The sequence below is a fragment of the Vombatus ursinus genome, unplaced genomic scaffold, assembly GCF_900497805.2.
Source record: "Vombatus ursinus unplaced genomic scaffold, bare-nosed wombat genome assembly UNPS02014805.1, whole genome shotgun sequence".
Taxonomy (NCBI): Eukaryota; Metazoa; Chordata; class Mammalia; order Diprotodontia; family Vombatidae; genus Vombatus; species Vombatus ursinus.
The window spans coordinates 1,661,606-1,676,671 of NW_020954583.1; the positions used below are offsets into that span (position 1 = coordinate 1,661,606).

Genomic DNA, 15,066 nt, shown 5'->3' on the forward strand with positions numbered 1-15,066 from the left:
ACCTGATCCCTCCTGTGTGCTGCACACTCAATCTGTCAACCTTCCCACTCAGATGTCCTGGTTCATGATTGTGAGAAGATCTTGGACTACCTTTATGCCAGTTGATCTGATCTAAAAGATTCTCCTCTCCTCAATCCCGAAGTAGTGTGGTACACAGATGGGTCAAGCTTTATTGAACAAGGGGTTAGGAAAGCTGGGTATTCAGTGGTCAGCCTCCACCAAACCATAGAGGCGAAACCTCACCCCCTGGGACCTCTGCTCAGAAGGCAAAATTAATAGCACTCATCAGAGCCCTAGAGCTAGGGGAAAATAAAAGAGTAAACATTTTTACTGACTCTTATTATGCTTTCCATGTTCTACATGCCCATGGAGCAATTTGTAAAGAAAGGGGATCTCTGACAGCAAAAAATTCCCCTATCAAACATGCTCAGTAGATTTCACATCTCCTCCAAGCTGTTCAAAAGTCATCCAAGATAGCTATTATCTTTTGCAAAGGCCACCAGAAAGGGGACACAGATCAGGCTGTGGGAAATCAAAGCAAATAGTGCTACCCACCAGTTAACTATGCTGGCTCCTTTACTCCCACAGCTCCCTGACTCCTTCACACCCTCCTATAGCTCCCAAGAACAGACCCTTGCTAGAGAAAGGGAATACTCTCTCTCCTCCTCTGAGTGGTTTCAGGCACCCTCAGGCCAACTTGTTATCCCAGAGGAAAGCCAGTGGAAGATTCTTTCGGGTTTACACAAAGCCATAGCTGGGTAAGAACACCCTCCAGTCTCTGATAAAGCCTATTTTTATTGACAGTAAGCTAGGAGAAAACATTCGACAAGTTTATTGAGCTTGCCCAACTTGTGCCCAGGTAAATCCTGAAGGAGCAGTCAAATCTCCCCACCTTTTAAAACCTGTTCAGAGGAGGGGTACCTCAGGTGAAGACTGGCAGATTGACTACATATATGCCCCTGTGCAGGGATTTCAAATTGCTTTTGTTTTTTGTTGACACCTTTACTAATCGGGTAGAAGCTTCTCCTTTCAGAACTAAAAAGGTTGAGAAGGTATCAAAGTTCCTATTAAAGGAAATTATACCTCATTTTGGCTTGCCTAGTTCCTTACAGAGCAACAGTGTCCTGACTTTTATTTCACAGATAACCTAGGCTGTGGCAAAGACACATAAAATCACTTACCACCTCCACTCAGCCTGGAATCCAAAATCCTCTGGCAAAGTAGAGAAAATGAACCATACCCTTAAGCAGGTCCTTACTAAACTGTGCATAGAAACCTGAGAAGACTGAATTAAGAATTTCCCAGTTGGGCTGTTCACACCTTGGGAAAATATCAAGCTTAGCCTCCTTGTACTCCTGTAAGGGGGTTAAGTCACAATGCCACAGCCCCTTCTAGTTACAACACTCTTAAAGACAGCCCTCTCACCTGGGAGCTTAATGTGCAACCATTCTGATCGTTGGAAGCATCCATACTCTGAGACTTTTATGGATTCACCCATTTGCACCTCCAAAAGCTATACTTTCCTTCATGGGATTGCTGAACCAAGTGACAAAAATTCTGGGGAAGAGATGAAATGAAATGCCACCTCATAGCAAGATTCCAGAACATTGTCCTGGCCACCCAATGCTTAACACGTTACAAGGACTTTGGGGTATACACACTTGGATTTTTAGCACCCCCTCCTTTTTTATTTTCAATGCCACATAGCTCAGGGTCTCTAACTTGAAAAGGACAAAGCTTGGATTCTGGGGAAATGTCCTCTGGTTACTTAAAATGGGAGCATAGTATCTCATGCCTTAGTGTGGTCACCTACAGCATGAACTCATTCTCTCTAACCTTACAGAGGCTATTCACCAGTTGGCAAACAAAATAGTTTATAGTCTCCAAAAAATCCAGCAATCTTTGGATTCCCTAGAAAAGGTGGTTCTAGATAATAGAATAAGCCTAGACTACCTGCTTGCCTCTAGCGAGGGTATATGTGCTCTAGCAAACACATCCTGTTCTATGTACATCAACAACTCTGGGCAGGTAGAGATTCGGACTGAATATGTTTTGGAAAAGGCTAGTCAGATGCAAGAAATCCATAATAACCTCAGTGCCCCAAAATTCCTTTCTATACTCGCCCATATTCTTATTCCTCTACTGATTATATCCCTCCTGTGCCTGTTCCATCCTTGTTTGCTTAACCTCCTTGCCAGATTTGTCTCCTCCAGGGTCCATCAACTTCCAGATGACTACTTAGACTATATATCAATCTCTGACCCAGTCAGTCCAAGGTCTCTAGCTGATCCCTTGAATAGGATCCAGAGAGGGAGGGACAGCTCTATGCCCCTTGCCAGCATGAGGCAGTTTCAGAAGCCGGACCTTTGCCCTTTACCTCAAAATAATTTGGGTCCCATTTGTTTGAAGGAGGAATGATGGGTTACGGACCCTGGGGAAACCCCTCTCCCCACCCTGAACTTTCCTTGAATTTTCCCACATGACCAACATTTTCCCACATGACCTGACATTCACCTGAGGCATCAAGTGAAACTCTCAACTGGCCTTTCATTGTGGCCTACACCCAATCTCCCAATTCTCTGTTACCTCTAACCTAGTCCAGCCTTTCATTGTCTATTACCTCTGGATCACCCAGGCTACTCCCCACCTTTGATTCCATCTAGACCCCTGCCACATGGCCCAGGCGCCTGGCATTCACCTGGGGCACCTGTCCCTTCCTGGTACCTCTCAGTCACCCCAGCCTACTGTGCATTCCCATTCAGATCTTCCCACAGATCTTTTTCCTATAAAAAGAGTTAGAAGGGTGGATTCTTAGAATTTCACCCACCCAGAGTGGTGTTCCAATAAACTTTGTCTTTGGCTGAAAGAAGGTTTGGATCAAATTCATTCAAGATAGGACTTGCATTGCTTGCACTTGAATTTTGGGATCATAGCACTCCTAGACCTCAACAGAGCCTCTGGATTTTTTGAACTCAGGGAACCATATATTGAGGGAGTGGACAGTAGGTTGGGGTGACTGGGAGGTAATGGGAAAGTATGGGTGCCCCAGGTGAATGCCAGGGATCTGGGCCATGGTGGGAAGTGGCCTGGGTAAATCCAGAGGTAATTGACAATGAAGGGCTGGACTGGGTTAGAGGTAACAGAGAATTGGGAAATTGAGTGTAGGCCACAATGAAAGGCCAGTTGAGAGGATTACTGGGATGGGTCTATGCCTCAGGTGAATGCCAGAGACTTGACCGTGAGAAAATTCAAGGAAAGTTCAGGGTGGGGAGGGAAGTTTCCCAGGCCCTGTACCCTGTCAGCCCCAAGTCCTCAGTTGGTGCAATCTATACTTTGGAAGGAATCTCTGGCAACTAATCCAGCACTCTTGCAAAAGATCATCAGCAGTTTGAGAATAAGCCCATTCCCTGCTGGTGCTTTATGGAAGACTTCTACCCAGAAAAACGTAAAATTCCTATTCCGAAGTTGTGACAAAGGCTATATATTTTTGATGGTTTTAAGTCTCAAACTCCCAGCATAATATAATAATCATATTTAAAATGTGTAAATTTTTACATCAATGTGCATTTGTGAGAGTCTTTTGGGTTAAGCATTTTTCTTTTTGTTGGAAAATAAATACTAGTCTCATACCTAATTCACACTGTACATTTAGTACCTCTCTATTCTCTATATCCTGTAGCCTCAAGGCATGAACCAAGTTTAAGCATTAACTAATTGTTCCCAGGGGTATCAGGATGAGGCTGTAATGAGCCAGAGTGTTAGCAAAGGAATTTGACCCTTTTTTCTGAGTGGTCAGGCTCCACCAGGACTGAAGCTAGTCCAGATCGTGTGTGAGAGTTTGGAAGAAAGGGTTCAGTTAGAGCAGAGGGCAATGCCTGAGCTTTCCTGGATCCAGCACCAGCAATGGTTTAAATTGTTAGGCTCTTTTTCTATTTCTCCTTCAAACCTAAGCCTGTCGCCAACGCCTAGAAACATTGCTTACTCCAACTACAAGTATCTATTACTGAAAAGGTAACTGACTTTATTAATGGATGATTAACTATGCTAGTTTGATGGCCAAAGTGTTCGCATATAAAGCTGACTAGGTTCTTTTTGGTATTTACTCCAACAACTCACATTTTATTCACAAGTATGCAGGCACCCAATCTTTCGTCATCTGGTACCTCCAACATATACACAGGCTGGAAATTGTCTGGTAGACTACGACTTCCTCCCTATCTCTGAAATAAATATTCCAAGGAGGCATAAAAATGCACCTGCCCAAGAAATTGGTCTCTGGGGTATAGGATTCCAATTTTATATAATGATGCTCAGCTACAATCTGATGCCATTGTATGTTTTATCAGTCACAGCAGATATCCTCAGCACTTTGCTATCCACTCTAATGACCATCATATCCCATAGCTGATAGCATCTCTTGGTAAAATTATTGCAATGATGGAACTAATTCTGCATGCCTTGAAGATTCTACAATTGTCTGGTTTAGGATAAATGAGGCATTTAGGCTGTTATCTGAGTGTAATGCTACCACAGGGGACAGTTCCTGGTAGAACTTTGTCAAAAGAAAGGAGCTAAACAGGTTTTCCATGGAACAGTTTCTGTGATTACATTACACAGATATTACAACTGGTTTATGTTTTAAGTTTTATATAACTGCTCCTGTTCCTATAAAAAAATTTTATTATCCTAAAAGCAAGCAACTGACATTTTAATATCCAGCATCATAGTCAAATGACATTTATAACAATGCCTAGTAAATCTACAAAACTCCTCACTGCACTATCGTGATTAGTTTGAAAGCAACTATAAAAGCTTAATGTAGGATCATGTTTCCCTCCTTCTTAGAAGCCTAACAACTCCCACTTCAATGAATGAAATGAAATATTACATATGTATATAGCTAAGAAAGTAATTGCAATTCATCCTTGTGAATTTTGTATAAAGTAGGAAAGCTAAAGTTGATAAGATAATTCTTAGAAATTATCTAGTCCAATCCCGTCATTTTACATGCCAGGAAACCGAGGACCAGAAAGGAAAAGTGCCTTGACCAGAAAAACAGTGAATAAATCACTGAGATAGTATTTAGAACTCAGATTTTCATGACTCTGAATCTTGTGTTCTTTCCATTATACTATGCTGCCATTCAGTATCACTGGGTAATCACAAATATCCATTGTGACCTTGGGAAACTCTGCTTTATTATTAACAAAATCTGCTACATTTTCAGACTTTTCAATAAACGTTCTTTTAGTGTTTTACATTTTAAGGTAAATTTAGCCCTCCTTTAATGGGACTACAACCTTTGCAGCCTTCTCCACTGGATGTCTGTCATTCCTCCCATTTCCCCAGCCCAGAGGGCCATGAGATTAGCAAGACTTTTCTTCTACACCAGTTGTATCAAACTCAAATAGAAATGGATCCTTATGGGCTGCATATTGACTTAGAAAACCACAAATTAACATTATCTATGTTGGTTTTCAAATATCATTTTAATTTGGTTCACTGGGGAGTTTTCCTTGAGCTTGGGAGTTGGGGAGGATATGAGTATGTGAAGGGGAGTATTGTATAAGTCTGGAAAGACAAGAAGAGACAAAGTTGTAGAAAATTTTAAGGGACCTTATACATTAGGTTATAGGGAGCCACAGGAGGCTATTTAGTTAAAGGAAGGCATGTATGCTATGGTCAATGATTTAAGAAAATCACTTTGGCAGCTGCTTGGAGGATGGGTTGAAGTGGGGAGAGACTTGAGGCAGGAAGACCAATTAGCAGGCTACTGTCATTTTCCAGGTGAAAGGTAATAAAGTTCTGTACAAGGATAATGTCTGTGTGAGTGGAAAAAGGGGGATGCACATGGGATATTATGAAGGTAAAAATATGAAGGGAGAAATGACAAGATTTGACAACTGTTTGGATATGCATACTGAGTCAGAGTGAGAAGTTGAGGATGATATTTAAGTTATGAACCTGGAAGATTGGAAGAATGATGGTACTCTCAATATTAATAGAGAAGTTCAGAAGAGGGGTGTGTTTTAGGGAAAGTTTAAAAAAAAAGATCAAAAGGTTCTGTTTTGGAAATAATGGATTTGAGATTGCCATGGGAGATACAATTTGAAATATCCATTAGGCAGTTAGTGATGCCAAACTGGAACTCAGGGTTGAGATTAAACTTGGTGAAGAGATCTGAGAATCATCTCCAGAGAGATAATAATTGAATGCATGAGAGCTGATGAGGTCACCAAATGAGACAGTATAAAGAGAAAAGATAAGAGGGCCCAGGTCAGAGCCTTGAAAAGACCTCCACAGTTAGTGCATCAATAACAACACAGCAAAACAGACTAAGAAAGAGTAGTTAGACATGAAGAAGAACTCAGAGAAAGCAATGGTGTAAAAACCAAGAGAGAAGAGAGCATCCAAGAGAAGGTGATCAACAGTGTCAAATGCTATTGGAGAGGTTAGAACCCTAGTAATTTTGGAGAGGGCTCTTTCAGTTTACTACTTTCTAATGATAATTATCTACGTATGTGTGAATCTCCTGAAACTGTAAGTTTTATGAAGGCAGTGACAGGGTCTTAAATTTTGAATTTTCCCTAACACTTTACATGTGTAGTAAAAAAGATCTGGTGATCAAAAGACCCCTAATCATTTGATTTCCCCCTTGTTTAGCTGATAAAATTATAGAAGGAAGGAGCAGGTAACAAATATATTTTCACTTTGTTGCTCCTTTACAGGTGTGAAGTTCTCTGATCAAATGGAATTAGCAGTCAGCTAAGTCATTAGCTGGCCAAAGACTTAGTTGCATCCCTGCTGGCCTTTCAAAAACAAGACAAGTTCTTTAGGAGGAGATTTGGGACAAGAAGTTCAGAAGTTTGAATTCTAGTGATTAGTCAGGCAGTTGGTTGAAGAGATAACCAGTTGTAGAAGAACCCAGACCTTGAGAAGAAATTTGTTCCTCTCCCCTCTGGTAGGGTAGAGGGGAATTTCTGTCTCTACACTTCCCTGACCCACCACACACACACACACAATTGACCTATTGTTTTGCACTAGAGCTGCTTCCTAATAAGTAAGCACCACACAAAGCAGGAAATAGGACCAATGAGCCAAGTCATGAGAGGAGCTTTGTGAGTTAGGAAGTTGATTGTGGAGAGGAGCAAACCCATAGATAGTGTCTGATTCATCTAGTAGTTCCCAAGGAAAACAAAAGATGGACACCACAAGAAGGAAAAGGACATCAGGATTTGCAGTGTGGGATACATGAATGTCTTGGTCATATGTGTTACCCATGTGTGTGCCTCTCTACTTGTATACTCTATGTATGTACCCCCTCTTCTCAGCGATATTATACATACTTGTAGAAAAGTACACTCTACTCAACAACCTAAGGACAATTTGAGTACCCAGAAGGGGTACTAGATTTATTTCAAGCAAACTGTTCTACCTATCATTTCCCAAATGATTTCATACCTCCTATCTCTGTGTACTTAGGCTGCCCTCTATGTTTCTGTAACAATAAATTGTATGCTGATGTCATTACAGTCAAACCCACAGACAAAGTGGGGTATAAACACCCCCACAATGTCAATATATGTGTGCATATGTATTGTATTTCTATCTCTATATCACCCCTTTCATGGTATATATTTAAAAACAACAACAAAAACCTTTATTATTTCTCTGGGTTTGAGTAGATTGCTTAAACCTCGTAGTTACATTAAGATTCTCTCAAGATCCTTGGAGTAGCCTTGTTGAAGGCTATGCAAATTTTTTATATATGTTTTTCATATTTGCCATTCTTTGTCTGGACCTCCTATCCAATGTGTTTTCTATCTACACAACTGGCCGACTCAAAATAATGACACTTTTAGTTTTTTAAAAAATACTTATTTACTTAAAAATAAGGCAAAAGAATAAAAATAGTATAGATGGTAGTATATTAAACAAAGGAATAAATAATAAAATGTGTCATAATACACACATGAACTCAACTCACACTCTCTTGCAATTGCAATCAGAATATTGAAGAATGGGCATGTACTTACAAGAACTTGGCAATAAAGGGAATGGAGGAAAACTCTTCTGCTTAGGGCAACTCACAACTCTGGACTTTAAGTTTCATTGTTACTTGTCAATTTAGGAGCATCTACACTGCACAAGACTGCTTTTCTATGTCCTGATTAACTATTGATTCTCACTCCTCTTCAGTTAAGGAAATCCTCTTCTCTTTTTCATTAGAATATAAGATTGACAAACTCCTTCAATTAACCATCATCCTTAAAGGGACATTCAGGAAGTGTTAACTCTTTATGTGAATAGCAGTTCTCTTTAAGCTAGAGATCTCCAAAATTGATCAAATTGGCTACTCCTGGGCTATGCAGATGGTACTAGACAATCATCCACTCATCCAGATGCTGCATTGTCCAAACAGCAATACAGTTAAGGTTAACTCTTAAAGCCCGCCCAGCAGAGTATCAAAACAGCTGCAAAGCCTTCTCTGCTTTTGCTTCTCAGGCCAAAGGAGGCAGCAGAGATTAACAAGCTCTTATGAGAAGTTTCATCTCTCTCACTCTAGGTGGTGCTGAGGGGTCAATACTTGTCACTGGAGCCCCTGGTCAGTGAAGTTAATTCTCCCAACGACCAATTTGGTATCACTCAACTGAAGCCTAGCGGTTGGATGCTTCTAACTGAAACAGCTCCAACAGAGCAGCTTTTTGCCTTCCCTGCTGTGTAGTCAATTCTCCTCAGGTTCCTTTCATACCCAGTTCCTTTTCCTATCCACTCCAGTGGCTTAGCTGAGAGACCCTGACTCTCAATGATTCACCTTTTCCTTAAAAAGTCACAACTCCCTTAATTTTCACTATCAATTCAATAGTATTTTAAAAATCATACCTCAGTCTCCACTAGTTTATTTTATTCTTAGTTTTACTCACTTTAGTCATAAAACAATATGTGAAAATTAGGTGAGGTTCCCCATTATACTTTTCATCTCTGAAATCTTCCTTTATCTCTTCTGTCCCTTTGAAACCTTATTTCTTGACATTCATATTTCCTTAGGAATTTTTAACAAATAAAAATCTTTTTCTTTTCCATTAAAGCATGCACACACAAGTGAGGCATGACTCCACATTGTTGAAAGAGAGATTTGACTCCTCATACCATACCATAGATGACTTCCTATCCCAAATTGTCCAAATCCCAACAGAAAGCTTTCACCTTCATATATATATCTATATATATATATAGATATATATATATATTTGCAGTTATCTTAAAGTTCTTCTACTAATATTAGCTATCAAAATGTCCACCTATAACAGCAGCAATATCTTACATCCTTTGGCAATATAAATCTCTTTTCACGAAAAAGAAAGACTCTTATTATTCCTTTAATCTCTAAATGGCTCCATTTATCTTAAAGTAAAAGCATATCTTAAATGTGGAATGTACTCCCCTCTTCCTTTAGTTCTCATTCAGCTGCTGACTCCACCTGGAAACTTTTCCTGATTCCCCTAGTTATTAGTACTTAAATTATTTTATATTTACATATTTGTTGGCATGTTATATGCTCAAGCTCATTGAGGACAAGGACTATATTTTTTTTTACTTTTTTTTGTGCCCACTGTTTTCTAGTATGGTATCAGTAAATACATTTATTGATTTGGATTGAATTAAAGCTTTGAAAACTGTTACAATATGGTAGTGTTGGTGGTGGTGGTGGTGGTGGTGGTAGAGGTGTGTATGTATGGAGGTTATCAATCAAAGTTTCCCACACAGTGTGAAAAATTATTCAGAATGGAAAGGTGGTAGCACTGGAAGACCCCTTTTACAATTCTACTTTGGACATTTTATATTGAACTTCTTGGTGCCCCTTATAGTGAGAAGTGGAGACTACTGGAAAAAGTTGATCTATATAAGAAGGAAATAAAAAAAATCTACATTTTTTATGCAATTGAAATGCTTAAAATTGTTTTAAATACTTTTGGGAAAATAGCCATACTTTTTAGCAACCTCAGTTTTGAACAGTTGGTATTGATTTGGTTAATGCTACCTTGATTTAAGATAATCATTACAGTTACAGGTAGTGAAATTTGGGCTACCCCATTATCTATTTTTTTAAACCAATATGCAATTCAAATAAACAGCACACTTTAGCATGTTTAAAGACCCTTGATGTCTGATGTGCAGATTGGCAAGGCCTTTTATACATCTAAATTGGTGTATGTAGTTTCAGGAAAAATAACATTTTATATCTCTGTTCTTAGGTATAGACATACACTAAGATCTAATGATGATTTAGGAATAATGAACAAAAATTCTTCCTTGTGGTGGAGTATTGTTCTTTGGATTATATTATATGTCATGTACCTTGATGGATACTGGAAAGATCTACTAAGGGTTTCATAAAACAAGAAATACATAGCAATATGGACAAATTGATGATGAATCAGATGTTACTATTAGCAGAACAGAAGGCAAAAGTGTTTTAGATACATTTGGCTCTTAGTTTAAGTTAAGTGGCTTTTTAAGAGTCATCAGGGGACAGTGCTGGCTATTAGTAGCTCCTGAATAATGAGGCTGGGCTTGATCTGAAACATTTTGAACAGGTTAAGTTTCTTATTTATTTGTCACTTGTTTTCTTTGTTCAAAGCAGCTGCTTGATTTGAGTAATTCTTATTTCAGCAAAGTTGAAGAAAGAGCTCTAAACAATAGCATGCTGCATAAAAACATGACTTAAAAATTTCAATGATAATTGGCTAGAAATGCTTGGTTGAGGATAAAAAGACAACTGATAAAGAGTGAATTTGTCTTTTATAAAAATAATATGCTTCCATAACTATTGATTTCTATTTAAATATATCCTTAGGAAAATGAAATGTCAATTACTTTATCATATCCATAGAACAAAAGTTGGGGTAAGGGTGAAACTGAATACGTTCAGAAGGGATTCTTTTATAGGTTCTATCTGATTATGATGTGATTTGATGCATAGAAAATACAATTTTCCCCCTGCTAGTTTCAAGCTAGTGTGTGATCCAAAGCTCTGATTGCTTTTATTCAGTGCCCAATTGAGTTATCTAAGTCCTTAAAAACATGTTTCTGTTCTATTCAAAAGTCAAAAACAAAAATATTTTAAGTCTCATTAATTTAATGAAATGGTATCATATACATAGCTAGCATAATGTAAAAATAATTTATATAGCCTTTATATCTACAGATCTTAAACCACTTAAATCACAAAAATGAACTAAATTTACTTCTGGGCATGACAGGTTTTGACAAGGCACATTTCTAGTCATGTGCTTGGATCACAGAGGTCAGAATGATTGAATATGTCTTCCCAAACACCTATCTTACTGTATTTGTATTGCCAGACCCAGACATCAGAATAGTAAAATGCTGATGAATAGCCACATAGGGGACTCCATTATCTCATCCTTTAACCTTCAACAACAGAGAGAAAGCTAACAAACTGTCGCTCTTTATGCTGAAATTGTCAAGGAAGCATATGTTTTTTTAAAGGAATTTTATTATCTATCAATCAACAAGTTGTATTATGTGGGAAATTTTCCTTACCCCTTTTGGGGTAAGGAAACCTGTCCAAAGCTTTTATTTTTACCATTTATTTGCTCACACAAGATGCTATGCCTAGAATTTCCTCCCCTCTCATTCCTGCCTCTGAAAAGCCGATCCATTCTTTAAAACATGAAAGTTTCCCTCATCTCCTGGCTGGAAATGATCTTATTCTCTGCATTAAGTACTATTTACTTCTTTTGCACATGCTCCATTTTATATTATATTTATTTTTGTAGAAAGGGCAAAACAGTGTAATTGATGGAGGGCCAATCATGGAGTCAGAAAACCTGAGCTTGTGTCTTATCTCTGATAAATACTAGCTGCATGAACATGGGGAAGTCACTCAAACTCTTTGTGTCCTAGGAAAGAAAGAAAGAAAGAAAGAAAGAAAGAAAGAAAGAAAGAAAGAAAGAAAGAAAGAAAGAAAGAAAGAAAGAAAGAAGGAAAGAAAGAAAGGAAGGAAGGAAGGAAAGAAGGAAGAAAGGAAGAAGAAAGGAAGGAAGATACCTAGAATAATAATGACTGAATATGGCTTAGGAGAAAAATTGAGAAAATATGAGTGTGAAATATCTCATATATGGTTAAATGCAGTTGATGCGTTGGCTAGTATTATCATTTTTTCTTTACTAATTTTGCTGAATATTTGAGCAGGGAAGAATATATTTGGAAAAATATGCTGTAAAAACAAAATAAATCAATAAATATATGATAATTTAAAAAAGATACAAATATGGATCAAAAATTCAATTCAATCAAACTTTTGCATCTCTCTCATCAAGAACACTTGAGTATTCAGTGCATCTTTATCTCCCCTACTGGACTAAGATTTGTCATCTTGTATAAATCACAAGCATATAATAGACACTAAATGAATGTAGAGTTTAGTTAAAAATATGCCAATTTGTATAATAAATGTTCATCATGAACCATAATATTCAAAATGATTGCAAAGCTGCCCACTACCATGTAGCTGTTGGCGTCCACCGCAGCATCAAGATTCTTGTACTCTATTTATCAGATATTTTTGTTGATTCTGATGCTGCAATTCAGTTTTTAACCTTATGCTTAAAAATTCAAGTAGTGATTTATCACATGGAACAGAGAAAGAAAAGGGTTGCCTATATATTTGATAACAATTGACAAAGTAAATTTCTCTTTTTTGAACTTTTTCTTCATTATGAAATTACTACCCACTGCCCTAAACATATAGGAGCAAATATAAAGCAATAATCTATGCCTGCTGTCAATGCTTAATAAATGAAGTGACCAAGTAGAAAAATAACTTCACAAAATAAACTCATCTTCCATTAATAAACTCCCATCTGCCATTTTATGGTGCATATACAAACTGCTGTAGAAAGATGCCAAGACAATTTAGAATTGCCTTCTCTGAAAGCCTGAGCCAGAGCTAATTTCATTCAAAGGATAAATGAGTAAAGGATTTCTTTGCCAACTGACAAAATGTAATGATTCATGATTAATGAATCTTTGTTTTTTCCTGCAAAGACCTCTCCTTAAAGCATAGTAATGTAGTAATCCAAGCTGGGTGGGGCAGGGAGAGAACCTGGAGTTTAAAATATGTGGGCAGCAAAACACAACTATACATCATAGTTAGAGCATACAATTTGAAGAAGAGAAAGGCTTAAAGTATAGAATGTTGTCTTTTGAACCTTACAAGGATAGGTACAGGAGCATTTTAAACATTCTTCTATCCTATATGAGAAAGAGATTAGGTTTTCTCTGGGAACAAGCTTTTTCTATTAAAATATTATTGCTCTGATGATCAAAGCTAATTACTGGAAATGCCATTAACTTTCACAGAGTCAGTCACTTATGACTTGTCTTTTAATTATAAAATTGGAATCACATTTTAACAGAGTATGTGTGTGGTTAGTCATGAGTTTCCAGGGTTAGTTGAAGAATGACAGTAACTTATGGATTCCTAACTAGCAGACCAAATGGAAAATATGAATATATTATTATTTTTTATCCTTAATTACATAGGACAGAGTACTCATTCTGAATGAGAGATACTTAGCAGATTTCCTTGTTGTCCTCTCATCTTTACCCATGATATTGGCACTGGCCTGTAGACTCACTGTTTATTCTCGTATCAGGAATTACTTGCTAATTCTGCTTCCTAATCATATATACTGCTCTATCCTTTGATTCTGAGTATTCTCTAGATGTTAGTGTAAATTTTCTTCCAAGTTGCACACAGCATATTTTATAATTATTCTTATTGTTAAGTAATGCAGAGTTTTTGAATTCTTTCTATGAGCTGAAATATTAACTTGGATTAGATCATGATGTGAGATGGTGATTAATTAGCTGAGTAAAGGTGAATGTTAATATCCAGTGTCCACAAACTGATGAAAAGCACAAAGAAAAGCAGCAACATTTATAAGAAAAAACCTGATAAAATAGATCCATTAGGTACATTTAGAAACTTTATTGTCCAATGAAGCCATGCTTTTCATATTTTTGTGTTCATTACCACCCCCTATGATGATATATAAACTTATCAAGTATTTTCATATAGTTGACATGAAAACACATGTGAAATTAATAAATGCATTATAAGGTAGTGAATGAAATAATAAACAGGAATCTACTCAACTTCCTTCCATAGAAGATGAATTGAATTCAAAGGTTTGAAAAAGATGGACAATAGGATTTGGAGGACAGAATGTAGAAGACATTATGCAGTTTCATTTCCTGACCTTTTCCCAACTAGATAAATATGCATGCAGAAATGAGGTAAAATTTCAGGGAATCTCATAAAATAACCTTTTAAAAAAGTACTTTTTGGGTGAGCAAGAAGAGCCCACAAGACTGACCGCTGCTGTCACTGCAACTCTTTCTCAGACTACATTGCTGCCGCTGCTCCCTCCCCTCCGCCGTGATATCACCACCATGCCCCAGAGAAAGGCTGAAGGAGATGTTAAGGGAGACAGGACCAAGGTTGAGGATGAACCGCAGAGGAGATCAGCATGGTTATCTGCTAAACCTGCTCCTCTGAAGCCAGAACCCAAGCCCCAAAAGGCACCTGCAAAAAAGGGAGAGAAGTTACCCAAAAGGAAAAAGGGAAAGGCTGACTCCTGTAAGGATGGGAACAACCCTGAAGAGAATGGAGATGCCAAACCATACTAGGCACAGAAAGCTGAAGGTGCTGGAGAGGCCAAGTGAATTGTGTGAATTTTTGATAACTGTGTAGTTCTGGTGACTGTACAATTTGAAATACTATTTTTTATCAAGTTTTATAAAAATGCAGAATTTTGTTTTACTTTTTTAAAGCTATGCTGTTAGCACACAGAATGCTTTGTTCTTGTTTTGGGGGAATGGGGCAGATGTTACAGATAGGATATCTCAGAAGCTGTGTTGGAATGGGTGGAGATTTCTTCCCTTCCTAGTTTTTGAGAGGACTTCTCTTGAATATCAAGAGGAGGTTCACACACACACACACACACACACACACACACACACACACACACACAC

At 37.9% G+C, this 15,066-nt stretch overlaps 1 pseudogene; it reads left to right on the forward strand.

The window, feature by feature from the left end:
• Positions 1-14,484: 14,484 nt before the first annotated feature.
• LOC114051707 lies at positions 14,485-14,721 on the forward strand (annotated as a pseudogene).
• The last annotated feature ends 345 nt before the right edge of the window (positions 14,722-15,066 follow it).